This window comes from Elephantulus edwardii, unplaced genomic scaffold, assembly GCF_000299155.1.
Source record: "Elephantulus edwardii isolate Elephantulus edwardi_28Jun2011 unplaced genomic scaffold, EleEdw1.0 scaffold00016, whole genome shotgun sequence".
Lineage (NCBI taxonomy): Eukaryota > Metazoa > Chordata > Mammalia > Macroscelidea > Macroscelididae > Elephantulus > Elephantulus edwardii.
In genome coordinates this window covers 25,296,432-25,302,199 of record NW_006399766.1, presented here as the reverse complement: position 1 = coordinate 25,302,199, position 5,768 = coordinate 25,296,432, and the positions used below count along the sequence as shown (strand labels likewise).

The window sequence follows — 5,768 nt, the reverse complement described above, 5'->3', positions numbered from 1 at the left end:
ATTATTTATATTTACACATATATGCAACTAGAATACTCCTTAGAGTCAATGACTGTCAAACTTCATCTCACTTACTCTGGGTATATTCTCAGGGGAACCAGTCCTTGGAGAGAGACTACCTCTCCAAGGTAAGCAAGAGGTAAGCAAAATAGAGGAAGACACTCAATGAGACAGATTGACACAATTAACTACCATGGAGGGTTTGGCCGTAACAGAGACATGGGTATGGTGCAGGGTAGAACGATAGGGCAGCACTCAGATCTGTTGTTTATAGGGTCACTGTGAGTCTCCATTGACTCAATGACACCTGAAAATAACAACAATAATCATATAATCTGACACATGTTGTTGTGTACCATCAAGTCAGAACCAATTTACAGCTGACCCACAAGCCGAATTTCAGAGGCCATAAATCACATGGGATGAGCTTGCTCATCTGTCTCCTGTGGAGCAGTTGGTGGGTTTGAACCAACTGCCTTTGAGTTGTCAGTGCAACTTCTTAGTGCTATAATTTATAATAAGATCTACACTATGGCCTTCAGGTTATATGATCATTAATTAGATCATTCTAAATGAAAAATGTGGAAAACTCTGCCTTAGAATACAATCTAGTGATTTTTTTCAGACATGTTGCCTTTTGAATGCATGGCTCTTGGACCACCATCACATAGGAAACCTTACTTTTTTTTATTTTTCTGCTACTTTGTTTACAAAATTCAAATACAAATTTGAACAAATCACTTTTGACTTGATTGCTTCTAACTTCAAACCATTGCAGCTAGGAGCATGTCCTCCAGAAGCTCCAGTGACTTAACCTGCAGGGAGTCGCTCCGGTAACCCAAGGGTGGTGGTTCTCACCCACCTCAAATCCACCAACTGCTCCATGCACGGGAGGTGGGAAATTTCCTCCCATGTGATTTACAGCTTCTGAAAATCTGCTGGAAGGTCAGCTATGAGTTGGTTCAAACTTGAGAGCAATAGGTTAGAGAGTTGGATGTATTAGCAAGGATGACTTCATAATATTCCCAGTTCGTACAATAGGGGGCCATGGTGGTCTAGTGGGTAAGCTTTTGTGCCAGCCCAAAGGCAGGTGGTTCGAGTCCACCACCTGCTCTGTAGGAGAAAGATGGGGAATCTCCTCCTGTGTGATTTACAGTCTCTAATGACCCAGGATCAGATAACTGTGTACTGTCAAATTGGATCTGAGTGATACAGGAGGAGATTGCCCCTCCTTCTCCAGCAGAGCATCGGGCGGATTCGAACAGCATATACCTCTGGGATTGCAGTGCAGCTTCTTGCCACTAGGCCTCCAGACCAACAACCAGGAAATTAAAAGACATATTGCCATGGGAAAATCTGCTGTTAGGGACCTCTCCAAAGTACTGAAGAGCAATGGTGTCTCTCTGGAGACTAAGGTGCATCTGATACAGGCCATGGTCTTTGCTATCACTTGTTATGCATCAGAGAGTTAGACAATGACTAGTGAGGATAGAAGGAGAATTCATGCCTTTGAGCTGTGGTGCTGGAAAAGAATATTGAGTGTACCATGGACAGCTAAGAATACAAAAAGATTCATCCTGGAAAGGGTTAAACTGGACTGCTTCTTGGAGGCAAGGATTCTGAGGCTCCGTCTAACATACTTTGGACATGTTGTGAGGAGAGACTGGTCCTTAGAGAGGGACATCATGCTTGGGAGGGTGGAGGGACAGCGCAGGAGGGGAAGGCCTCTATGAGGTGGATTGATTCAGTGACTGGGGTAATCGGGATGGGTGTATCAGAGTGTGATTGGCACAGGATAGAGCACAGTTTAGGGATGTTGTACATAGGGTCAACAACAGTGATCCAGGGGAGGGTCAGATGTGGGTAGGTTCTAACTTGATGACATTGAGTTGAATACATACAATGCTACCTTCACAAAAGTGGCTGTCTATGGGAGTTGATGATGTCTTTGAAATTTATGAAGGGCAGCACATATCAGAGAGAGGCATCTGTTGAGTATCTCAGGTTAGAGAAGGTAGATGGTTTGGTTCAAAGGATATAAAGAGAAAATGAACACATTTAATCCTCTAACCCAAACCCGGTACTATGAAATCGATCCTGACTCAGAGTGACCCTGTAAGACTGGCTCTAACCGCCCTAGGAGCTTTACAAGGCTATAAATCTTTGCAGAAGGATACTGCTGCTGCTTTCCCCTGTAGAAAAGCTGGGAGGTTTGAACTGTTGACCTTGCAGTTAGTAGTCAAGGACTTAACCACTGAGTCTCAAAGGCTCCTTTATTTAACCCTCTGCTGGGTATTAATCCTTTTGTGTTTGCACCTTGAAGATGTCAATAACCTGATCCTCTTACAAACCAAACAAACACAAATTCCCAAAGGTAGACTAAAAAAGTTAGACAATTCTATTGATTCTATTCTCTGAAGCATAAAATGTAGCATACAAAGACACAAAATAGATTATTAAAAACATGCATGCAGTCCAGTGTAGCTACTAAGCTGCCATGCCTGTCAGTCATGTTTGTTGTTGTCATACAGAAGTCATATTTGACTTCAAAGTCCCTTTCCGTAGATCATATTTGATCCACAACACTTGGAAGCAAGTGCAGCACATGTCAGGAATTCCAATTCACAGATAAAGAAACAGATACGAAGAACTTGGACAAAATGCCAGAAGTGGTAGACATAAGAGGCAAAGATGCAGCTCAGACTTTTGCTTTCTGCGATAATTCCCCATTTCCTGTATGATTTAACCATATTCATGGAGAGAAGATTTATGCACGATGGAAAACTTGGTTCAGATCTGATGTTCAGGAGTGCTCAGCAGGTTCGTGATTGCATTTCATTTTTGGAGGAGGTAAGGGCCTGAGGTTTCGTCCATATTTTTAATCTGATGGTGCTTTTCTCTAGAAGCACTTGATTTCGCTCAGGTATGTTGGAGATGGCGAAGATGGCCCAGGATACAGGCACATATATTAAATGCTCATACAGACATTGTTTCAAAATAATTTACCAATTTCTTTTGTGTGAGGATCTGTTGTTCACAAGGTTGCTCTCAGTCACAGATGACTTGAAAAAAGATTTACAATAGAATATTAAATGAATATTACAATAGAATATTAAGAGATTTACAATAGAATATAGTAAAAGTATTGAAAATGGTAGCTCTTATCAAAGGTTAAATAAAATTTTTAAGCCAAGGAAAGCATCGCGAGAAAGGTTGAATCATAATCTGCTCAGATGGTAAGAGAGATCTGAAGACACAGTTGCTAGTCAGCAGGTCAGCGGTTTAAACCCAGCAGTCACTCTGTGGAACAAAGATGTCACATTCTGTTTCTGTAAAGATCAAGTGATTCCAAACCTCTTAGGGCAGTTCCACTCTGTCCTCCAGGGGCACAATGAGTCAGAATCGATTCAGTGGCCATAGATTGACTTGGGTTTTTAAAAAAGGTAGATTAAATCAAGAAGAAAAGTCGAGAAAAACACTATCACATCAAGGATAAAAATGAGAAGAGTTAAAAGAAACTTGGGCTAAATGAAGAATCAGCTTTCTTAATGAATCCGACTTGCCACGGGAAAGCCTTTAATAGAGAACTTTAACATAAGTGGATATATTTTAAAATCTGGTGGCCTGGTGGCAAGAAACTGTGCTGCAATCCCGAAGGCATGTGGTTCAAGGCCACCAGCTGCTCCACGGGAGAAAAATGGGCAATCTCCTCCCATGCAACCCACCAGAGGATCAGCTATGGGTCAGTTCCAACTCGACGGTACACTCACACACACACACACACACACTATCTTCTAGAGACTTCCATTATGAAAGTCCTGGTGATAATGGATCTAATTAAACCCAGTCATATGTAGAAACATTGCTTCCCGAGGATATGAGCATTATAGACATAATTTGGGTGTTCTGTGATCATATTGCTTCAGTGTGGCAGCTGCATATGGTTGCCTGGATTAAGTTGGACAGGCTTTTCACTAAGAAATCGGTCCAAGTGGTATATTCCAAGAGGCACAGTACAAGGGCAAAAGAACGCATACGACCTGAGAAGGGTGGCAGTTAAGAGCTAGTGAACATGGGATTTCTGTGTTCGGTGTTTTTAGGTAATGCCTAAATCTTCCAGAGCAGTTGTGATTCCTAAGAGTTCCAATCTCTCCACATCCTCTTCAACATTTATTGTTGACTGTGTTCCTAAACTTTGCTACGGGTCGGCCATGGCTGATTAAAGAACCATCTGGATCACAGTGCGGGGGAAGCCTGGTGAGAGAAGGGCAGAGGGAGGGGCATGGGGAGGAGCCTGTATTCCAGTTCCACAATCAGGGCTCCTTCATCTCTTGCACCGTGAAAAGCCGCTGTTTTGCAGGAGATCTAGACCAGTACATCCTATCGGGCTCTGATGACTTCAACCTGTCCATGTGTAGGATCCCTGCAGATCCAGAGGCAGGTGGCATTGGTAGGGTGGTCAACAGAGCGTTCATGGTGCCAAAAGGGCATCGATCTATGGTTAACCAGGTCCAGTTTAATCCCCACACCTGTAAGATCTGCTCCTCTGGTGTAGAAAAGATTATCAAGGTCTGGAGCCCATACAAGCAGGGTGCACTGGAGATCTTGGTGGCAGGACGGACGATGATTCTCGCTGCCTCTGTACCCGTGAAGAATATTAGCCTTGTGCTCAACAGTGGCAGTGGCCTAGTACACAACTGTGGCAACCAGTCAGTCCAGGAGGGGCCCCGGGTGATGGCCTTCTCTGACTCCCTCATGAGCCTGGAGATTGAGGGCTGGAGCTCTGATTAAGACAGTGACCTCTGTGAGAGCCCTATCCTCCTGCTACACCCCCGGGGTCCACGAGCGCTCGGGCTACACGGACTCAGGCTCCCCGTCCACCCCCCCCCCCCCGTTGTGGATGAGTCTGTGGACAATGCCTTCCACCTGGGGCCCCCTTGCGTCACCACCTTAAATGCAGTCACATCATACGCTACCACTACCTACGTGCAAGGATGCCGCCTATCGCCAGCAGCGCTTGTCCGCTCTCTGGTGCTACCAGGGCAAGCGCCTCATGGCCCAAATAGAACACCTGTGAGGTTGGACTGGACACAGATCTCTGCCCCCCACCCCGACCACGGTCACCCAGCCCTGAAGATGAGTCCTGCAGCTTCAGTAGCTCAGAGGATGAGGAGGACCTCACCAGACAGCGGAATGCCATGTGGCGTTGACAGAATGCACCCCGAGAAGAGAGACCTAGCACCCCGAGCACACTCACCAATACCTATATTGACGAAGACAACGACGATTACTATTGAGATTTGAGCATAGTGTGGATGTACAAGGTTCTGTTCAAGTAAATCATTTTTGAGACTTTAAAAAACAAAGAAAAGAAACAGTTTTGTTATTTCTGCTGGAATGAGATGCTCTCTCGTCGTTTTGATTTGCATCTCTCTGACTGCTAGTGATTGTGAACATTTCCTCATCTGTTTCTTGGCCATCTAAATGTCCTCCTTTGTGAAGAGTCTTTTTTTTTTTCCTTTTGCCTAATTTATGATTGGTTTGTGGGTTTTTTTAGAGACCCTGTTCTAAAATATACATAAACTTTTGTTATGAGACTTTTGTTTGAAATGTCATTGCCGAATGTGGGTCCCCGCCCCAAAATCTCTGAGCTTTCATTACCCCACTGGATAAAGTTTTAGATACATACAGGGTTTTGATTTTAAGAAGCTCCCATTCCTCAATTTTATCTTCCCCAGGTTGAGCATTTTTTTGGCTTTGTTTGCGAG

At 44.2% G+C, this 5,768-nt stretch overlaps 1 pseudogene; it reads left to right on the top strand.

Moving 5' to 3' along the window:
- Positions 1-5,297, top strand: part of LOC102843060 — a 6,675-nt pseudogene extending 1,378 nt beyond the window's left edge.
- Positions 5,298-5,768: the final 471 nt, after the last annotated feature.